Source organism: Leptodactylus fuscus, chromosome 6 (genome assembly GCF_031893055.1).
Source record: "Leptodactylus fuscus isolate aLepFus1 chromosome 6, aLepFus1.hap2, whole genome shotgun sequence".
Taxonomy (NCBI): domain Eukaryota; kingdom Metazoa; phylum Chordata; class Amphibia; order Anura; family Leptodactylidae; genus Leptodactylus; species Leptodactylus fuscus.
This window is the reverse complement of record NC_134270.1, coordinates 49,431,199-49,453,471: the sequence shown is the minus strand read 5'-3', so window position 1 is coordinate 49,453,471 and position 22,273 is coordinate 49,431,199. Positions and strand designations below refer to the sequence as shown.

At 46.5% G+C, this 22,273-nt stretch overlaps 1 protein-coding gene and 7 non-coding genes across 8 annotated transcripts in view; 6 read left to right on the top strand and 2 right to left on the bottom strand.

Annotated features, from left to right (window-relative positions):
* The window catches only part of ZBTB45 (zinc finger and BTB domain containing 45), a 500,250-nt gene that overhangs the window by 266,768 nt on the left and 211,209 nt on the right, over positions 1 to 22,273 (bottom strand). The gene's annotated exons all lie outside the window — the stretch shown is intronic.
* Positions 1,053 to 1,125, bottom strand: TRNAF-GAA (transfer RNA phenylalanine (anticodon GAA)). The gene has a single exon. It is a non-coding gene; the product is annotated as a tRNA-Phe (tRNA).
* TRNAL-CAG (transfer RNA leucine (anticodon CAG)) lies at positions 1,997 to 2,079 on the top strand. Its single transcript has one exon. It is a non-coding gene; the product is annotated as a tRNA-Leu (tRNA).
* TRNAR-CCU (transfer RNA arginine (anticodon CCU)) lies at positions 5,174 to 5,246 on the top strand. The gene has a single exon. It is a non-coding gene; the product is annotated as a tRNA-Arg (tRNA).
* TRNAL-CAG (transfer RNA leucine (anticodon CAG)) lies at positions 7,333 to 7,415 on the top strand. Its single transcript has one exon. It is a non-coding gene; the product is annotated as a tRNA-Leu (tRNA).
* On the top strand, positions 10,510 to 10,582 carry TRNAR-CCU (transfer RNA arginine (anticodon CCU)). Its single transcript has one exon. It is a non-coding gene; the product is annotated as a tRNA-Arg (tRNA).
* On the top strand, positions 13,143 to 13,225 carry TRNAL-CAG (transfer RNA leucine (anticodon CAG)). Its single transcript has one exon. It is a non-coding gene; the product is annotated as a tRNA-Leu (tRNA).
* Positions 13,413 to 13,485, top strand: TRNAR-CCU (transfer RNA arginine (anticodon CCU)). Its single transcript has one exon. It is a non-coding gene; the product is annotated as a tRNA-Arg (tRNA).

Below are 22,273 nucleotides of genomic sequence, written 5' to 3'. Positions count from 1 at the left end.
TTAAAACCTCAGATGACACATACACATTATCAAATCTGATTCTTGCTAGTGCAGATTGGAGTATATGGGTCCTAGTGGCCTAATGGATAAGGCACTGGCCTCCTAAGCCAGGGATTGTGAGTTCGAGTCCCATCTGGGGTGGTTACTTTTTTTTTCTTGATAATGGCAATGTTTATACTAACAAGTTACTTGTGTATTAACTACAATTATCTCTGAGTTTACTCAGCTGCTAACTGGCCTGGAAGGTGTTAAGTTAACTGCAAGCGTTCCAGATAAGTTATTTAGGTTCATACACTTAAAGGGATTCTACCACTAAAACACATTTTTTTCTAGTTACCACGTGGGAATAGCCTTTAAAAAGGCTATTCGTCTCTTACCTGTGGAAGTGCTCTCCGCCGCGCCGTTCGTTCAAAATACCGGTTTGTACCGGTATGCTAATTAGTTCTCTCGCAGCGATGGGGGCGTCCCCATCGCAGGAGCAGCGATGGGGGCGTCCCCATTGCAGCTCGAAAACCGACCGCAGCGCCGCCTCTCTGGTCTTCTGTATCCTCCCCTTGCTTCTTCAGCGTCTGTCGGACGCCTGCGTAGTACGCTCTGTTCGGCGAAGATTGCCGAACGTACTGTGCATGCGCGAAATTGCGGTCCCAGCCATAGTGCGGGCACCGCAATTTCGCGCATGCGCAGTACGTTCGGCAATCTTCGCCGAACAGAGCGTACTGCGCAGGCGTCCGACAGACGCTGAAGAAGCAAGGGGAGGATACAGAAGACCAGAGAGGCGGCGCTGCGGTCAGTTTTCGAGCTGCAATGGGGACGCCCCCATCGCTGCTCCTGCGATGGGGACGCCCCCATCGCTGCGAGAGAACTAATTAGCATACCGGTACAAACTGGTATTTTGAACGAACGGCGCGGCGGAGAGCACTTCCACAGGTAAGAGACGAATAGCCTTTTTAAAGGCTATTCCCACGTGGTAACTAGAAAAAAATGTGTTTTAGTGGTAGAATCCCTTTAAGTTGAAGCATTTTGCAATTTAAACAGTGAAGTAAATTTGAACCTGCCGAAACCCGGGATCGAACCAGGGACCTTTAGATCTTCAGTCTAACGCTCTCCCAACTGAGCTATTTCGGCTATTCAATCAGGGCTGGAGTGAAAGGGTATTGGTTCAGAAGTATATTGGGGCAAATTTATTAAGACTATGTTATTACACACCTTCCATGGCCTCTGGTTATTATTCTCTGGGGCCTTGAGTCTTAATTCTGTATCACCTTTAGGATGTGCCCTGGGGGAAAGACTAGCACCACTATCAGGTACACAGCAGGCCCCCCAGCCCAGGAAGGTGGCATAAAACTGTATATGTTGTGGGTCTGGAAAGAGTTAATGGACTTACTATAGCAGGACATTAGGGTGGCTGAGTGGTCTAAGGCGCCGCATTCAGGTTGTGGTCTCCTCTGGAAGTTTCGGTTTGAATTGCAATCCTTACGTGAATTTTAGTACTGTGTTATATTGATAAATCAGTTTTCCAGTTTCAGACCAATATTTAATGAAAAGTTGTGCAATTTTCCAAAATCCTTTCTGTATTATTTCCCTGCAGTTTTCTAGAACTCTGCTTGCTGATATTCACTCTGCTTGCTTCTAATGGATAAAAATCAGTCCATGGTCATGTGATGGACACACAGGTGCACAGCTCGTTACCAGGCAGATGACTATAATGAGCCATGTACCTGTGTATTCATTACATAACTATGGACTGCAGATCACATGACCATGGACTGATTTTTATCTACTGGAAATACACAGTTTAAGGACATGTTCACACGGCTATGACGATATGCCGATGCATCCCGCTCCTGTGTAGGCCCAAATGAATGGATCTACACTGGAGCGTGTCTCGAGCTGCAGACGCCGCGACTGATTCAGTGTAAAAAAAAAAAGCTCCTGACTGAGCAGTAAGTAATCTGCTACCCAGTTTGGAAGGAGTTAATTTTGAACTGGAGAAGAAGTCAGGATGGCCGAGCGGTCTAAGGCGCTGCGTTCAGGTCGCAGTCTCCTCTGGAGGCGTGGGTTCGAATCCCACTTCTGACAAATACATTTTTTTTATGACCTATTTTTATAGCTTAACCTGTTTCTGTCTGTTACAGTTAGGGCTCGTTCACATGGGACAAGAGGGGGCGGATTTTGACACTGAATCCACGTCAGAATCCGCCCCCTCTTAATGTAGGTCAATGCAGACCACCAGCTTACCACTAGTGAGCTGCCCTTTCTTCAGGCAGATTCTGCGGCTGATTAACCCCCGGCATCCACCTCGCGGCAGCACCCTCCGGTCTAAGCCCATTCATTTGGGCCTACTCTGGAGCGAGAAGCCACGACTATCAGGACCAAAATACACCATACCGCCCCCGTGTGAACTAGCCCTTATGCTGTAGTTATGTTCTTTTGGTTTTTTTAATATTAATTTGCAGGGATTACCACACAGACTTTTTTTTTCTGTTCTTTTATGTTCTAATCTATTTTTATAGTTTAACCTGTTGCTGTCTGTTACACTTATGCTTTTTTTTTTTTTCTTTTTTTTTTAAATGTCCTGTCCTCTAGGGGCTTAATTCAACTGGGTGAACTATTATGCCCGTGACTGGCCGCCTGCTCACTATCTGAGCGGGGGGCATCAGAAACTGGTGCTTGTGTTTCTCTTTTTTTTTTTTTACATTTATTTATTTTTACGGTTTTACTGTCTCTTGTTATATTTGTCTGTATATGCTGCTGATTGCAATGTTTAATGTTTTGTATATAAATTTGTGTAATCTATTTCAACCAATTATAAGTAGGTCTGATTTTACTACTACCCAGTCTGGAAAGAGTTAATTTTTGAGCTCAGGAGAAGTCTGGATGGCCGAGCAGTCTAAGGCTCTGCGTTTAGGTCGCAGTCTGCCCTGGAGGTGTGGGTTCGAATCCCACTTCTGACATGTGCTTTTTTTTTATGACCTATTTTTATAGTTTAAAGGGATCCTATCATTAAAACTCATTTTTTTTCTGCCTACCATGTAGGTATAGCTTTAAGAAAGGGTATTCTTCTCCTACCTTTAGATGTCTTCTCCGCGCCACCATTTGGTATATTATCCGGATTTCGTCAGTATGCAAATGAGTTCTCTCGCAGCCCTGGGGAAGGGCCCAGTGCTCAAACAGCAATGGGGGTGTCCCCAATGCTGCGAGAGAACTCTCCAGTGCCACCTCCATCTTCTTTAGGAATGAGTCTTCTTCGTGTCTTCTTCCGGCGGTGGCTTCAAACTTCTAGGCCTAAGGCATAGCCGACTGCGCTTGCCCGCCGGCCACAAGATTATGGGCGCTTACACAGTATTGTAAGCGGCCATTCTCTTGTGGCCAGCAGGCATGTACAGTCGGCTGCCCAAGGCCTAGAAAGTTTGAAGCCACCGCCAAAAGAAGACGCGAAAAAGACCCGTTCCTGAAGAAGATGGAGGCGGCGCTGGAGAGTTCTCTCTCAGACAGCTCATTTACATATCGACGAAAACCGGATTATATACCGAATGGCAGCATGGAGAAGACATCTAAAGGTAGAAGAAGAATAGCCTTTCTTAAGGCTATTCCTACGTGGTAGGCAGAAAAAATTGAGTTTTAATGAGAGGATCCCTTTACCCTGTTTCTGTCTGTTACAGTTAGGGCTCGTTTACACAGGGCAACAGGGGGTGGATTTTGGCGCTGAATCCAGGTTAGAATCCGCCCCCTTACAATGGCGGTCAGTGTAGACTGGTAGCTTACTTTTTTCCGTGAGCGGCCTGTTGCCACTCACGGAAAAAAGAAGCTAGCTGCTCTTTCTTCAGGCGGATTCCGCAACTAATTCAGCCCCGGCGTCCACCTCGCGGCAGCACCCTCTGAGCTAGGCCCATTCATTTGGGCCTATTCCGTAGTGGGAATCCGCAACAGTTGTGGCAGGCGCATTTTAGCCCTATTGTGACGCGGCTTACCGCGTCATAGTCAGGACCAAAATATGCCATACCGCCCCTCGTGTGAACTAGCCCTTATGATGTATTTATGTTGTTTTGTTTTTTTAAACTTCATTTGCAGAACTTACCACACAGACTTTTTTTTTTTGTTCTTTTATGTTCTAATCTATTTTTGTAGTTTAATCTGTTGCTGTCTGTTAAGTTATGCTTTTTTTTTTTTTTGCTTTTTTTTTTTTTTTTTTAGTGTCCTGGCCTCTAGGGGCTTAACGCAACTGGGTGAACTATTATGCCCATGACCGGCCGCCTGCTCACTATCTGAGCGGGGGGCATCAGAAACTGGTGCTTGGTTTTGTTTTTTTTTTACATTTATTTATTTTTACGGTTTTACTGTCTCATGTTATATTGGTCTGTATATGCTGCTGATTGCAATGTTTAATGTTTTGTATATAAATTTGTGTAATCTATTTCAATCAATTACAAGTAGGTCTGATTTTACTACTGCCCAGTCTGAAAGGAGTTAATTTTAGTGCTTTAGAGAAGTGAGGATGGCCGAGCGGTCTAAGGTGCTGTGTTCAGGTCGCAGTTTTCTCTGGAGGTGTTGGTTCGAAGTCCCCTTCTGACAAAGTTTTTATTACTATATGCTATATCAAGGATCCTCAAACTTTTTAAACAGTTCACTGTCCCTCAGACCATTGGAGGGCGGAAATAAAAGAAATGTATTGAGGTTTAACTTTTATTTTGTGGAGTTATTTTACATTGCTCATATATCATTCAGTTGATGAGTTCGTAACAAAAATTTTTAATTTTTTGCAGTTTAAACGGATGAAAAGTAAAACTTGTCAAAACCAGGGACTTTTAGATCTTCAGTCTAACGCGCTCCTAACTGAGCTATTTTGGCTATGTACTATAGAGAGTAGGAAGGTAGGTTGGCTTGTGGGCTTTATAGTGACAGCGTACTAGCCCATAAATATGTCTCTTTTTGGCTTCAAAGGTTAACTGTTTAGGGAACTGTTTGTGCTTCCAAAACAGTTGTTTAGCGTACAAAAAAAAAAATTTTAAAAAAGCTCTTGACTGAGCAGCAACAAGCAGTGAGTATATATTGGAGACTCTGCAGATAATTAGAAGGAATTGTATAAAGCAAAATTTTGACTTTTTTTTTCAAACCTCAGATGACATACAAATGATCAAATCTGATTCTTTCTAGGGTACATTGACATCTGTGTGCCCCAGTGGCCTAATGGATAAGGCACTGGCCTCCTAAGCCAGGGATTGTGGGTTCGAGTCCCATCTGGGGTGGTTGCAATTTTTCTTTAATTATCTTGATAATGAAGCAGTATAGGCAATGCAAAGGACGCACTGGGAGAAAAAGGGAGAAAAAGGGAGAAAAAGGGAAACCAAGGAAGAACCATACATGAAAAAAGGGAAACTGACAACGACATGGAAACCAAGAGGAAGCAGGGGGAAGGATAGACCAATAAAAGGAGAAAGGAGCTCAGGAAAAAGAGGCGGAGGAGTCAAAGGATTCCTGGAACACCACCCAGTGCCACCAGAGAGTTGATAATGGCAATGCTTATACTAATAAGAAGTAATCCTTTTTACTTGTACCTCTGAGCTTACTCAACTGCTAACTGGCCTGGAAGGTGTTAAGTTAACTCCAAGCATTCCAGATGAGTTATTTAAGGTTCATACACTTCAACATTTTGCAATTTATACAGTGAAGTGTGCGGTTCTTCGGCCCTTCTGGGATTTGGTCTTATCCTTGTACTCTATGGTGTGCGACAGTTCTGTTACTCCTTCGCCACATCCCTGGTAAGATCTCTGAGATCAAAAAGGACCTCCTCGGACACTTCCTTGCGGCCGCCAGGGCTGTTATCCTTAGGTATTGGCGCAGTACTACCCCGCCGTCCTTGTTTGAATTCCTGCAGGAGTTTCTTCTCATTCAGAGGATGGAGGCCCTGGTTGCTGAGGACTCTCCAGACCCCTCCCGGTTTGAAACTCCCTGGCGGCCCTGGGTGGTGTTCCAGGAATCCTCCGACTTCTCCTCCTCTTTTTCCTGAGTTCCTTTCTCCTTTTATTGGTCTATCCTTCCCCCTCCTTCCTCTTGGTTTCCATGTCGTTGTCGTTTTCTCTTTTGTCATGTATGGTTCTTCCTTGGTTTGTCTCTCTCTCCCCCCTTCCTTTTTTTTCTCCCTTTTTGAGGTGTGTCCTTTGCATTGCCTATACGGCTTCATCTGCTACCATGTAATTTGCATATTATGTTTTGCTGGCCGAGGGTATCCCTCGACTCGCATATTTTCTTTTGAATTGGCCTGCTCACCTCACTTTTTGTGTTACCTTTTACCTTGTTGACCACCTTCCCTTGTTAATTAAAAAAAAAAAAAACCTTAATAAAACTTGATTATACATAAACAGTAAAGAAAACTTAAGCCTGCCGAAACCCGGTACCTTTAGATCTTCAGTCTAACGCTCTCCCAACTGATCTATTTCGGCTACCTGATGGGTGCTGTAGTGAAAGGGTATTGGTTCATAACTATATAGGGGCAAATTTAGTAAGACTATGTTATTACACACCTTCCATGGCCTCTGGTTATTATTCTCTGGGGCCTTGAGTCTTAATTCTGCATCACCTTTAGGATGAGCCCTAGGGGAAAGACTAGCACCACTATCAGGTACACAGCAGGCCCCCCAGCCCAGGAACGTGGTATAAAACTGTATCTGTTGTGGGTCCTACTGATGTGATGTCTGGTCTGGAAGGAGTTAATGGACTTACTATAGCAGGACATTAGGGTGGCTGAGTGGTCTAAGGCCCTGCATTCAGGTTGTGGTCTCCTCTAGAGGTGTGGGATTGAATTGTAATCCTTACGTGAATTTTAGTACTGTGTTATATTGATAAATCAGTTTTCCAGTTTCAGACCAATATTTAATGAAAAGTTGTGCAATTTTCCAAAATCCTTTCTGTATTATTTCCCTGCAGTTTTCTAGATCTCTGCTTGCTGACATTCACTCTGCTTGCTTCTAATGGGTAAAAATCAGTCCATGGTCATGTGATGGACACACAGGTGCACAGCTCGTTACCAGGCAGATGACTATAATGAGCCATGTACCTGTGTATTCATTACATGACTATGGACTGTAGATCACATGACCATGGACTGATTTTTATCTACTGGAAATACACAGTTTAAGGGCATGTTCACACGGCTATGACGATATGCCGATGCATCCCGCTCCTGTGTAGGCCCAAATGAATGGATCTACACTGGAGCGTGTCTCGAGCTGCAGACGCCGCGACTGATTCAGTGTAAAAAAAAAAAGCTCCTGACTGAGCAGTAAGTAATCTGCTACCCAGTTTGGAAGGAGTTAATTTTGAACTGGAGAAGAAGTCAGGATGGCCGAGCGGTCTAAGGCGCTGCGTTCAGGTCGCAGTCTCCTCTGGAGGCGTGGGTTCGAATCCCACTTCTGACAAATACTTTTTTTTATAACCTATTTTTATAGCTTAACCTGTTTCTGTCTGTTACAGTTAGGGCTCGTTCACATGGGACAAGAGGGGGCGGATTTTGGCACTGAATCCACGTCAGAATCCGCCCCCTCTTGATGGAGGTCAATGCAGACCACTAGCTTACCACTAGTGAGCTGCCCTTTCTTCAGGCAGATTCTGCGGCTGATTAACCCCCGGCATCCACCTCGCGGCAGCACCCTCCGGTCTAAGCCCATTCATTTGGGCCTACTCTGGAGCGAGAAGCCACGACTATCAGGACCAAAATACACCATACCGCCCCCGTGTGAACTAGCCCTTATGCTGTAGTTATGTTCTTTTGTTTTTTTTAATATTAATTTGCAGGGATTACCACACAGACTTTTTTCTTCTGTTCTTTTATGTTCTAATCTATTTTTATAGTTTAACCTGTTGCTGTCTGTTACACTTATGCTTTTTTTTTTTTTTTTTTTTTTTTTTTTAAAATGTCCTGTCCTCTAGGGGCTTAATTCAACTGGGTGAACTATTATGCCCGTGACTGTCCGCCTGCTCACTATCTGAGCGGGGGGCATCAGAAACTGGTGCTTGTGTTTCTCTTTTTTTTTTTTACATTTATTTATTTTTATGGTTTTACTGTCTCTTGTTATATTTGTCTGTATATGCTGCTGATTGCAATGTTTAATGTTTTGTATATAAATTTGTGTAATCTATTTCAACCAATTATAAGTAGGTCTGATTTTACTACTACCCAGTCTGGAAAGAGTTAATTTTTGAGCTCAAGAGAAGTCTGGATGGCTGAGCAGTCTAAGGCTCTGCGTTTAGGTCGCAGTCTCGCCTGGAGGTGTGGGTTTGAATCCCACTTCTGACATGTGCTTTTTTTTTATGACCTATTTTTATAGTTTAAAGGGATCCTATCATTAAAACTCATTTTTTTCTGCCTACCATGTAGGTATAGCTTTAAGAAAGGGTATTCTTCTCCTACCTTTAGATGTCTTCTCCGCGCCACCATTTGGTATATTATCCGGATTTCGTCAGTATGCAAATGAGTTCTCTCGCAGCCCTGGGGAAGGGCCCAGTGCTCAAACAGCACTGGGGGTGTCCCCAATGCTGCGAGAGAACTCTCCAGTGCCGCCTCCATCTTCTTTAGGAATGAGTCTTCTTCGTGTCTTCTTCCGGCGGTGGCTTCAAACTTCTAGGCCTAAGGCATAGCCGACTGCGCTTGCCCGCCGGCCACAAGATTATGGGCGCTTACACAGTATTGTAAGCGGCCATTCTCTTGTGGCCAGCAGGCATGTACAGTCGGCTGCCCAAGGCCTAGAAAATTTGAAGCCACCGCCAAAAGAAGACGCAAAAAAGACCCGTTCCTGAAGAAGATGGAGGCGGCGCTGGAGAGTTCTCTCCCAGACAGCTCTTTTACATATCGACGAAAACCGGATTATATACCGAACGGCGGCATGGAGAAGACATCTAAAGGTAGAAGAAGAATAGCCTTTCTTAAGGCTATTCCTACGTGGTAGGCAGAAAAAATTGAGTTTTAATGAGAGGATCCCTTTACCCTGTTTCTGTCTGTTACAGTTAAGGCTCGTTTACACAGGGCAACAGGGGGTGGATTTTGGCGCTGAATCCAGGTTAGAATCCGCCCCCTTACAATGGCGGTCAGTGTAGACTGGTAGCTTACTTTTTTCCGTGAGCGGCCTGTTGCCACTCACGGAAAAAAGAAGCTAGCTGCTCTTTCTTCAGGTGGATTCCGCAACTAATTCAGCCCCGGCGTCCACCTCGCGGCAGCACCCTCTGAGCTAGGCCCATTCATTTGGGCCTATTCTGTAGTGGGAATCCGCAACAGTTGTGGCAGGCGCATTTTAGCCCTATTGTGACGCGGCTTACCGCGTCATAGTCAGGACCAAAATATGCCATACCGCCCCTCGTGTGAACTAGCCCTTATGATGTATTTATGTTGTTTTGTTTTTTTAAACTTCATTTGCAGAACTTACCACACAGACTTTTTTTTTTTGTTCTTTTATGTTCTAATCTATTTTTGTAGTTTAATCTGTTGCTGTCTGTTAAGTTATGCTTTTTTTTTTTTTTTGCTTTTTTTTTTTTTTTTAGTGTCCTGGCCTCTAGGGGCTTAACGCAACTGGGTGAACTATTATGCCCATGACCGGCCGCCTGCTCACTATCTGAGCGGGGGGCATCAGAAACTGGTGCTTGGTTTTGGTTTTTTTTTACATTTATTTATTTTTACGGTTTTACTGTCTCATGTTATATTGGTCTGTATATGCTGCTGATTGCAATGTTTAATGTTTTGTATATAAATTTGTGTAATCTATTTCAATCAATTACAAGTAGGTCTGATTTTACTACTGCCCAGTCTGAAAGGAGTTAATTTTAGTGCTTTAGAGAAGTGAGGATGGCCGAGCGGTCTAAGGCGCTGTGTTCAGGTCGCAGTTTTCTCTGGAGGTGTTGGTTCGAAGTCCCCTTCTGACAAAGTTTTTATTACTATATGCTATATCAAGGATCCTCAAACTTTTTAAACAGTTCACTGTCCCTCAGACCATTGGAGGGCGGAAATAAAAGAAATGTATTGAGGTTTAACTTTTATTTTGTGGAGTTATTTTACATTGCTCATATATCATTCAGTTGATGAGTTCGTAACAAAAATTTTTAATTTTTTGCAGTTTAAACGGATGAAAAGTAAAACTTGTCAAAACCAGGGACTTTTAGATCTTCAGTCTAACGCGCTCCTAACTGAGCTATTTTGGCTATGTACTATAGAGAGTAGGAAGGTAGGTTGGCTTGTGGGCTTTATAGTGACAGCATACTAGCCCATAAATATGTCTCTTTTTGGCTTCAAAGGTTAACTGTTTAGGGAACTGTTTGTGCTTCCAAAACAGTTGTTTAGCGTACAAAAAAAAAAAATAAAAAAAGCTCTTGACTGAGCAGCAACAAGCAGTGAGTATATATTGGAGACTCTGCAGATAATTAGAAGGAATTGTATAAAGCAAAATTTTGACTTTTTTTTTCAAACCTCAGATGACATACAAATGATCAAATCTGATTCTTTCTAGGGTACATTGACATCTGTGTGCCCCAGTGGCCTAATGGATAAGGCACTGGCCTCCTAAGCCAGGGATTGTGGGTTCGAGTCCCATCTGGGGTGGTTGCAATTTTTCTTTAATTATCTTGATAATGAAGCAGTATAGGCAATGCAAAGGACGCACTGGGAGAAAAAGGGAGAAAAAGGGAGAAAAAGGGAAACCAAGGAAGAACCATACATGAAAAAAGGGAAACTGACAACGACATGGAAACCAAGAGGAAGCAGGGGGAAGGATAGACCAATAAAAGGAGAAAGGAGCTCAGGAAAAAGAGGCGGAGGAGTCGGAGGATTCCTGGAACACCACCCAGTGCCACCAGAGAGTTGATAATGGCAATGCTTATACTAATAAGAAGTAATCCTTTTTACTTGTACCTCTGAGCTTACTCAACTGCTAACTGGCCTGGAAGGTGTTAAGTTAACTCCAAGCATTCCAGATGAGTTATTTAAGGTTCATACACTTCAACATTTTGCAATTTATACAGTGAAGTGCGCGGTTCTTCGGCCCTTCTGGGATTTGGTCTTATCCTTGTACTCTATGGTGTGCGACAGTTCTGTTACTCCTTCGCCACATCCCTGGTAAGATCTCTGAGATCAAAAAGGACCTCCTCGGACACTTCCTTGCGGCCGCCAGGGCTGTTATCCTTAGGTATTGGCGCAGTACTACCCCGCCGTCCTTGTTTGAATTCCTGCAGGAGTTTCTTCTCATTCAGAGGATGGAGGCCCTGGTTGCTGAGGACTCTCCAGACCCCTCCCGGTTTGAAACTCTCTGGCGGCCCTGGGTGGTGTTCCAGGAATCCTCCGACTTCTCCTCCTCTTTTTCCTGAGCTCCTTTCTCCTTTTATTGGTCTATCCTTCCCCCTCCTTCCTCTTGGTTTCCATGTCGTTGTCGGTTTCTCTTTTGTCATGTATGGTTCTTCCTTGGTTTGTCTCTCTCTCCCCCCTTCCTTTTTTTTCTCCCTTTTTGAGGTGTGTCCTTTGCATTGCCTATACGGCTTCATCTGCTACCATGTAATTTGCATATTATGTTTTGCTGGCCGAGGGTATCCCTCGACTCGCATATTTTCTTTTGAAGGGGCCTGCTCACCTCACTTTTTGTGTTACCTTTTACCTTGTTGACCACCTTCCCTTGTTAATTAAAAAAAAAAAAAACCTTAATAAAACTTGATTATACATAAACAGTAAAGAAAACTTAAACCTGCCGAAACCCGGGACCTTTAGATCTTCAGTATAACGCTCTCCCAACTGATCTATTTCGGCTACCTGATGGGTGCTGTAGTGAAAGGGTATTGGTTCATAACTATATAGGGGCAAATTTAGTAAGCCTATGTTATTACACACCTTCCATGGCCTCTGGTTATTATTCTCTGGGGCCTTGAGTCTTAATTCTGCATCACCTTTAGGATGTGCCCTGGGGAAAGACTAGCACCACTATCAGGTACACAGCAGGCCCCCCAGCCCAGGAACGTGGTATAAAACTGTATCTGTTGTGGGTCTTACTGATGTGATGTCTGGTCTGGAAGGAGTTAATGGACTTACTATAGCAGGACATTAGGGTGGCTGAGTGGTCTAAGGCCCTGCATTCAGGTTGTGGTCTCCTCTAGAGGTGTGGGATTGAATTGTAATCCTTACGTGAATTTTAGTACTGTGTTATATTGATAAATCAGTTTTCCAGTTTCAGACCAATATTGAGAGACAAATGTTATTGTTTGTATAATGAAAAGTTGTGCAATTTTACAAAATCCTTTCTGTATTATTTCCCTGCAGTTTTCTAGATCTCTGCTTGCTGACATTCACTCTGCTTGCTTCTAATGGGTAAAAATCAGTCCCTGGTCATGTGATGGACACACAGGTGCACAGCTCGTTACCAGGCAGATGACTATAATGAGCCATGTACCTGTGTATTCATTACATGACTGTGGACTGTAGATCACATGACCATGGACTGATTTTTATCCACTGGGAATACACAGTTTAAGGGCATGTTCACACGGCTATGACGATATGCATCCCGCTCCTGTGTAGGCCTGAATGAATGGTACTACACTGGAGCGTGTCTCGAGCCGCAGAGTCCGCAAGATAGGGCATGTCGCTTCTTTTTTCCGCTACTGGCTAGCAGAAATAAGAAGCAGGCGGCTCCCATTGAAGTCAATGGGAGCCGTTTTTAGCAGCGGATTTTGAGGCGGTTTCCGTGTCAAAATCCGCTGCCAAAAAATTCAGTGTGAACTAAGCCTACATGGGTGAAGAAAAGTAAAACTTGCTGAAACCTAGGACCTTTAGATGTCTCCCAACTGAGCTACTTGGCTATGTGCTGTAGTTAGTAGGTAGGTTGGTTTATGGGCTTTACAGTGACAGCGTACTAGCTCCTAATTATACTATTTTCAATAAAAATGAACTCCTCTTTTTGGCTTTAGAGGTTTTGTGTTTAGGGAACTGTTTGTGCTTCTAAAACAGTTGTTCAGTGTACAAAGAAAAAAGAAAAAAATCTCCTGACTGAGCAGTAACAAGCAGTGAGTATATAATGGAGACTCTGCAGATAATTACTGTATAAGGGATTGTAGAAAGAAATTTATTTTTTTTTTCTACTACCCAGTCTGGAAGGAGTTAATTTTGGGGTTGAGCAGAGGTCAGGATGGCCGAGCGGTCTAAGGCGCTGCGTTCAGGTCGCAGTCTCCCCTGGAGGCGTGGGTTCGAATCCCACTTCTGACAAATGTTTTTTTTTATAACCTAAATTTATAGTTTAACCTGTTGCTGTCTGTTACAGTTATGCTATAGTTATGTTATTTTGTTTTCTTAAACTTCATTTGCAGGGATTACAACACAGACTTTTGTTTCTGTGCTAATCTATTTTTATAGTTTAATCTGTTGCCACCTGTTATAGCAATCTAGTACCTAAGCCCCAGTGGCCTAATGGATAAGGCACTGGCCTCCTAAGCCAGGGATTGTGGGTTCGAGTCCCATCTGGGGTGGTTACAACTTTTGATTAGAGATGAGCGAACACTAAAATGTTCGAGGTTCGAAATTCGATTCGAACAGCCGCTCAATGTTCGTGTGTTCGAACGGGTTTCGAACCCCATTATAGTCTATGGGGAACAGATACTCGTTAAGGGGGAAACCCAAATCCGTGTCTGGAGGGTCACCAAGTCCACTATGACACCCCAGGAAATGATGCCAACACCTCTGGAATGACACTGGGACAGCAGGGGAAGCATGTCTGGGGGCATCTAACACACCAAAGACCCTCTATTACCCCAACATCACAGCCTAACAACTACACACTTTACACACTCAATACCACCTCTCTGACAGTAGGAAAACACCTTGAAACATGTGTATTTGGCACTTGCAGTGAGGAGAGCTTGTCACCAGCAGTGAATTTGGCCCTTGTAGTAAGTTGAGGTTGGCACCAACATTTGTTTTGAAAATCAGGGTGGATTGAGCCTCTAACCAGCAGAGTTTGGGCAAATTCATGGTGGAGGGAGCCTCTAAAAACCCCAGTTTGGACCAATTCATGGTGGAGGGAGCCTCTAACCAGCCCAGTTTGGGCAAATTCATGGTGGAGGGAGCCTCTAAAAAACCCAGTTTGGACCAATTCATGGTGGAGGGAGCCTCTAACCAGCCCAGTTTGGGCAAATTCATGGTGGAGGGAGCCTCTAACCAGCCCAGTTTGGACCAATTAATGGTGGAGGGAGCCTCTAACCAGCCCAGTTTGGACCAATTCATGGTGGAGGGAGCCTCTAACCACCCCAGTTTGGACCAATTCATGGTGGAGGGAGCCTCTAAACAGCCCAGTTTGGGCAAATTCATGGTGGAGGGAGCCTCTAAAAAACCCAGTTTGGACCAATTCATGGTGGAGGGAGCCTCTAACCAGCCCAGTTTGGACCAATTAATGGTGGAGGGAGCCTCTAAACAGCCAAGTTTGGAGCAATTCATGGTGGAGGGAGCCTCTAAAAACCCCAGTTTGGACCAATTCATGGTGGAGGGAGCCTCTAACCAGCCCAGTTTGGGCAAATTCATGGTGGAGGGAGCCTCTAAACAGCCCAGTTTGGGCAAATTCATAGTGGAGGGAGCCTCTAACCAGCCCAGTTTGGACCAATTAATGGTGGAGGGAGCCTCTAACCAGCCCAGTTTGGACCAATTAATGGTGGAGGGAGCCTCTAACCAGCCCAGTTTGGACCAATTAATGGTGGAGGGAGCCTCTAACCACCCCAGTTTGGACCAATTCATGGTGGAGGGAGCCTCTAACCAGCCCAGTTTGGACCAATTCATGGTGGAGGGAGCCTCTAAAAAACCCAGTTTGGACCAATTCATGGTGGAGGGAGCCTCTAAACAGCCCAGTTTGGGCAAATTCATGGTGGAGGGAGCCTCTAAAAAACCCAGTTTGGACCAATTCATGGTGGAGGGAGCCTCTAACCAGCCCAGTTTGGACCAATTAATGGTGGAGGGAGCCTCTAAACAGCCAAGTTTGGACCAATTCATGGTGGAGGGAGCCTCTAAAAACCCCAGTTTGGACCAATTCATGGTGGAGGGAGCCTCTAACCAGCCCAGTTTGGACCAATTAATGGTGGAGGGAGCCTCTAACCAGCCCAGTTTGGACCAATTAATGGTGGAGGGAGCCTCTAACCACCCCAGTTTGGACCAATTCATGGTGGAGGGAGCCTCTAAACAGCCAAGTTTGGACCAATTCATGGTGAAGGGAGCCTCTAAAAACCCGTTTGGACCAATTCATGGTGGAGGGAGCCTCTAACCAGCCCAGTTTGGGCAAATTCATGGTGGAGGGAGCCTCTAAACAGCCCAGTTTGGGCAAATTCATGGTGGAGGGAGCCTCTAACCAGCCCAGTTTGGACCAATTAATGGTGGAGGGAGCCTCTAACCAGCCCAGTTTGGACCAATTAATGGTGGAGGGAGCCTCTAACCACCCCAGTTTGGACCAATTCATGGTGGAGGGAGCCTCTAAACAGCCAAGTTTGGACCAATTCATGGTGGAGGGAGCCTCTAAAAACCCCAGTTTGGACCAATTCATGGTGGAGGGAGCCTCTAACCAGCCCAGTTTGGACCAATTAATGGTGGAGGGAGCCTCTAAACAGCCAAGTTTTGGGAAATTCATGGTGGAGGGAGCCTCTAACCAGCCCAGTTTGGACCAATTCATGGTGGAGGGAGCCTCTAAACAGCCCAGTTTGGGCAAATTCATGGTGGAGGGAGCCTCTAAAAAACCCAGTTTGGACCAATTCATGGTGGAGGGAGCCTCTAACCAGCCCAGTTTGGACCAATTAATGGTGGAGGGAGCCTCTAACCAGCCCAGTTTGGACCAATTAATGGTGGAGGGAGCCTCTAACCACCCCAGTTTGGACCAATTCATGGTGGAGGGAGCCTCTAAACAGCCAAGTTTGGACCAATTCATGGTGGAGGGAGCCTCTAAAAACCCCAGTTTGGACCAATTCATGGTGGAGGGAGCCTCTAACCAGCCCAGTTTGGGCAAATTCATGGTGGAGGGAGCCTCTAAACAGCCCAGTTTGGGCAAATTCATGGTGGAGGGAGCCTCTAAAAAACCCAGTTTGGACCAATTCATGGTGGAGGGAGCCTCTAAACAGCCAAGTTTGGACCAATTCATGGTGAAGGGAGCCTCTAAAAACCCGTTTGGACCAATTCATGGTGGAGGGAGCCTCTAACCAGCCCAGTTTGGGCAAATTCATGGTGGAGGGAGCCTCTAAACAGCCCAGTTTGGGCAAATTCATGGTGGAGGGAGCCTCTAACCAGCCCAGTTTGGACCAATTAATGGTGGAGGGAGCCTCTAACCAGCCCAGTTTGGACCAATTAATGGTGGAGGGAGCCTCTAACCACCCCAGTTTGGACCAATTCATAGTGGAGGGAGCCTCTAAACAGCCAAGTTTGGACCAATTCATGGTGGAGGGAGCCTCTAAAAACCCCAGTTTGGACCAATTCATGGTGGAGGGAGCCTCTAACCAGCCCAGTTTGGACCAATTAATGGTGGAGGGAGCCTCTAAACAGCCAAGTTTTGGGAAATTCATGGTGGAGGGAGCCTCTAACCAGCCCAGTTTGGACCAATTCATGGTGGAGGGAGCCTCTAAACAGCCCAGTTTGGGCAAATTCATGGTGGAGGGAGCCTCTAAAAAACCCAGTTTGGACCAATTCATGGTGGAGGGAGCCTCTAACCACCCCAGTTTGGACCAATTCATGGTGGAGGGAGCCTCTAACCAGCCCAGTTTGGACCAATTCATGGTGGAGGGAGCCTCTAAAAAACCCAGTTTGGACCAATTCATGGTGGAGGGAGCCTCTAACCAGCCCAGTTTGGACCAATTAATGGTGGAGGGAGCCTCTAACCAGCCCAGTTTGGACCAATTAATGGTGGAGGGAGCCTCTAACCACCCCAGTTTGGACCAATTCATGGTGGAGGGAGCCTCTAACCAGCCCAGTTTGGACCAATTCATGGTGGAGGGAGCCTCTAAAAAACCCAGTTTGGACCAATTCATGGTGGAGGGAGCCTCTAAACAGCCCAGTTTGGGCAAATTCATGGTGGAGGGAGCCTCTAAACAGCCCAGTTTGGGCAAATTCATGGTGGAGGGAGCCTCTAACCAGCCCAGTTTGGACCAATTAATGGTGGAGGGAGCCTCTAACCAGCCCAGTTTGGACCAATTCATGGTGGAGGGAGCCTCTAAACAGCCCAGTTTGGGCAAATTCATGGTGGAAGGAGCCTCTAACCAGCAGAGTTGTGGGAAAGCAGGGTGGAGGGAGCCTCTAACCAGCAGAGTTGGTGGAAATCAGGGTGGAGGGAGCCTCTAACCAGCAGAGTTGGGGGAAATCATGTTGGAGGGAGCCTAGTATTAGCAGAATTGTGCACCGCTTATGGTGGATGAGTATGAGGATGCGGAGGAATTGGAGAGGTTGAGTACAGACATGGAGTTTCATGTTGGGGTGCTTTACACAGGTGGGCACAAAAATGAAGGCTCTATCCAGTGGTGGTTCATTTTTATCAAAGTGAGCCGGTCGGCACTCTCAGCTGACAGACGGGTGCGCTTGTCAGTGATGATGCCACCGGCTGCACTGAACACCCTCTCAGATAGGACGCTGGCGGCAGGACAGGACAGCACCTCCAAGGCATATAGGGCAAGTTCAAGCCACAGGTCCAACTTCGACACCCAATACGTGTAGGGCGCAGAGGGGTCGGAGAGGACAGGGCTGTGGTCGGAAAGGTATTCCCGCAACATGCGCCTATACTTCTCACGCCTGGTGACACTAGGACCCTCCGTGGCGGCACTTTGGCGAGGGGGTGCCATCAAGGTGTCCCAGACCTTAGACAGTGTGCCCCTCGTTTGTGTGGACCGGTGAGAACTTGGTTGCCTACTGGAGGAACTGCCCTCCCTGCCGCCAACGTCACATGCTGGAAACATCTCCATCATATTCTGCACCAATTGCCTGTGGCAAGCATTGATGCGATTGGCCCTCCCCTCTACCGGAATAAAAGACGAGATGTTGTTTTTATACCGGGGGTCAAGGATAGCAAAGATCCAGTACTGGTTGTCCTCCATGATTTTGACAATACGCTTGTCGGTTGTAAAGCACCCCAACATGAACTCAGCCATGTCTGCCACAGTGTTAGTTGGCATGACTCCTCTGGCCCCACCGGAAAGTTCAATCTCCATTTCCTCCTCATCCTCCATGTCTACCCATCCGCGCTGCAACAATGGGACGATTCGAAGTTGCCCGGAAGCCTCCTGTATCACCATCACATCATCGGACAACTCTTCTTCCTCCTCCTCCTCCTCCTCCTCCTCCATTAAACGCAGTGAAGCGGACAGATGTGTGGACCTACTCTCCAGCTGTGACGGATCGGATGCTATCCCTAACTCCTCTGTGTGATCTGAGTTATCCCTGATGTCAATCAGGGATTCTCTCAGAACACACAAGAGCGGGATTGTAAGGCTCACCATCGCATCCTCAGAGCTCACCCTCCTTGTGGACTCCTCAAAGACCCGTAGGATGTCACAAAGGTCTCTCATCCATGGCCACTCATGGATGTGAAACTGAGGCAGCTGACTTTGTGGCACCCTAGGGTTTTGTAGCTGGTATTCCATCAAAGGTCTCTGCTGCTCAACCACTCTATTCAACATCTGAAACGTTGAGTTCCAGCGTGTGGGGACGTCGCACAAAAGCCGGTGTTGTGGCACATGCAGGCGTTGCTGGAGAGATTTTAAGCTAGCAGCGGCTACTGTCGACTTGCGAAAGTGGGCGCACATGCGCCGCACTTTCACCAGTAGCTCTGGAACATTGGGGTAGCTCTTTAGGAAACGTTGCACCACTAGGTTGAAGACGTGGGCCAGGCATGGAACATGTTGGAGTCCGGCAAGCTCCAGAGCTGCTACCAGGTTCCGGCCGTTATCACAAACGACCATGCCTGGGCCCAGGTGCAGCGGCTCAAACCATATTGCCGTCTCATCGAGGAGGGCATCCCTCACCTCGGAGGCAGTGTGCTGTCTGTCCCCCAAGCTGATCAGCTTCAGCACAGCCTGCTGACGTCTACCAACGCCAGTGCTGCAACGTTTCCAACTCGTAGCTGGGGTCAATCTAACAGCGGAGGAGGAGGCGGTGGCGGAGGAGGAGGCGGTGGCGGAGGAGGAGGCGGTAGAGGAGGAGGAGGAGGGGGGTGTTCTTCTCGTGTCCCTGCCAGGAATGTTAGGCGGGGAGACGAGGTACACCGGGCCAGTTTGGGAAGCAGTCCCAGCCTCAACTACATTCACCCAGTGTGCCGTCAGTGAAATGTAGCGTCCCTGTCCGCATGCACTTGTCCACGCGTCGGTGGTCAAGTGGACCTTTGTGCAAAGCGCGGAACTAAGGGCCCGCCTGATGTTGAGTGACACGTGCTGGTGCAAGGCGGGGACGGCACACCGGGAGAAGTAGTGACGGCTAGGGACGGCATAGCGAGGTGCCGCAGTTGCCATCAGGTCCAGGAAGGCGGGAGTTTCAACAAGCCGGAACGCCAACATCTCCTGGGCCAGCAGTTTAGCGATGTTGGCGTTCAAGGCTTGCGCGTGTGGGTGGTTAGCAGTGTATTTCTGCCGCCGCTCCAATGTCTGAGAGATGGTGGGTTGTTGTAAAGAAACGCCTGATGGTGCCTTTGATGGTGCAGGAGAAGGAGATAAGACAGGACCAGGGGAGGATGAGGTAGAAGTCAACAAAGTGGCGGAGGCAGATGAAGTGGTGTCCTGGCTCGTCCTCTGGAGTGCATCGCCAGCACAGTCAGCAGTGGCAGTGGCAGAGGCAGAGGCAGTGGCAGAGGCAGTGGCAGTGGCGTGAACGGCAGGCGGCCTTTGTCCTGCCGTTGCTGCCTGCCACTGATTCCAGTGCTTGGATTCCAAATGACGGCGCATTGAAGTGGTGGACAGGTTGCTCTTCTCAGAGCCCCTAATCAATTTCGAGAGGCAAATTGTGCAGACAACACTATATCTGTCCTCGGCGCATTCCTTGAAAAAACTCCACACCTTCGAGAAACGTGCCCTCGAGGTGGGAGTTTTTCGGGGCTGGGTACGAACTGGAACATCTTGGGAGATTCCGGGTGTGGCCTGGCTTCGCCTAAGCTGCTGACCTCTGCCTCTGCCTCTAGCTACCCTTTTTGGTGCTGCACCTGCCTCAACATCCACACTACTTTCCCCGCTTGACATCCCCCCTGTCCAGGTCGGGTCAGTGTCCTCATCATCCACCACTTCCTCTTCCAACTCCTGTCTCATCTCCTCCTCCCGCACAATGCGCCGGTCAACTGGATGCCCTGACGGCAACTGCGTCACATCATCGTCGATGAGGGTGGGTTGCTGGTCATCCACCACCAAATCGAACGGAGATGGAGGAGACTCTAGTGTTTGAGCATCTGGACACAGATGCTCCTCTGTTAGGTTCGTGGAATCGTGACGTGGAGAGGCAGGTTGAGGGACAATGAAAGGAGCGGAGAACAGCTCTGGGGAGCAGGGACAGTTTGGGTTATTGTTCTGTAAAGCTTCGGAATTTTGGGAGGAAGGAAGACAAGACTGTTGGGTAATAGGAGGAGAGGAGGCAGAGTCTGACTGGCTGCTGGACAATGTGCTGTAAGCGTTCTCTGACAGCCATTGCAAGACCTGTTCCTGGTTCTCGGGCCTACTAAGGTTTGTACCCTGCAGTTTAGTTAATGTGGCAAGCAACCCTGGCACTGTGGAGTGGCGCAATGCTTGCTGCCCCACAGGAGTAGGCACGGGACGCCCTGTGGCTTCACTGCTACCTTGCTCCCCAGAACCATTCCCCCGACCTCGCCCACGGCTTCGTCCACGTCCCTTTCCGGGAGCCTTGCGCATTTTGAATTCCTAGTTAGAAATTGGCACTGTATACCAGTAGTAAAAATTGTGGGTGCACGTAACCCCAATATATTCTTTGAATTCCCAGTCAGACACTGGCACTATATGGCAGTAGCAAGAAATGAGGGTATTTGTATTCCCAATATACTCTTTGAATTCCCAGTCAGACAATGGCACTGTATACCAGTAGTAAAAATTGTGGGTGCACGTAACCCCAATATATTCTTTGAATTACCAGTCAGAAACTGGCACTATATGGCAGTAGCAAGAAATGAGGGTATTTATAACCCCAATATATTCTTTGAATTCCCAGTCAGACAATGGCACTGTATACCAGTAGTAAAAATTGTGGGTGCACGTAACCCCAATATATTCTTTGAATTCCCAGTCAGAAACTGGCACTATATGGCAGTAGCAAGAAATGAGGGTATTTGTATTCCCAATATACTCTTTGAATTCCCAGTCAGACAATGGCACTGTATACCAGTAGTAAAAATTGTGGGTGCACGTAACCCCAATATATTCTTTGAATTACCAGTCAGAAACTGGCACTATATGGCAGTAGCAAGAAATGAGGGTATTTATAACCCCAATATATTCTTTGAATTCCCAGTCAGACAATGGCACTGTATACCAGTAGTAAAAATTGTGGGTGCACGTAACCCCAATATATTCTTTGAATTCCCAGTCAGAAACTGGCACTATATGGCAGTAGCAAGAAATGAGGGTATTTGTATTCCCAATATACTCTTTGAATTCCCAGTCAGACAATGGCACTGTATACCAGTAGTAAAAATTGTGGGTGCACGTAACCCCAATATATTCTTTGAATTACCAGTCAGAAACTGGCACTATATGGCAGTAGCAAGAAATGAGGGTATTTATAACCCCAATATATTCTTTGAATTCCCAGTCAGACAATGGCACTGTATACCAGTAGTAAAAATTGTGGGTGCACGTAACCCCAATATATTCTTTGAATTACCAGTCAGAAACTGGCACTATATGGCAGTAGCAAGAAATGAGGGTATTTATAACCCCAATATATTCTTTGAATTCCCAGTCAGACAATGGCACTGTATACCAGTAGTAAAAATTGTGGGTGCACGTAACCCCAATATATTCTTTGAATTACCAGTCAGAAACTGGCACTATATGGCAGTAGCAAGAAATGAGGGTATTTATAACCCCAATATATTCTTTGAATTCCCAGTCAGACAATGGCACTGTATACCAGTAGTAAAAATTGTGGGTGCACGTAACCCCAATATATTCTTTGAATTACCAGTCAGAAACTGGCACTATATGGCAGTAGCAAGAAATGAGGGTATTTATAACCCCAATATATTCTTTGAATTCCCAGTCAGACAATGGCACTGTATACCAGTAGTAAAAATTGTGGGTGCACGTAACCCCAATA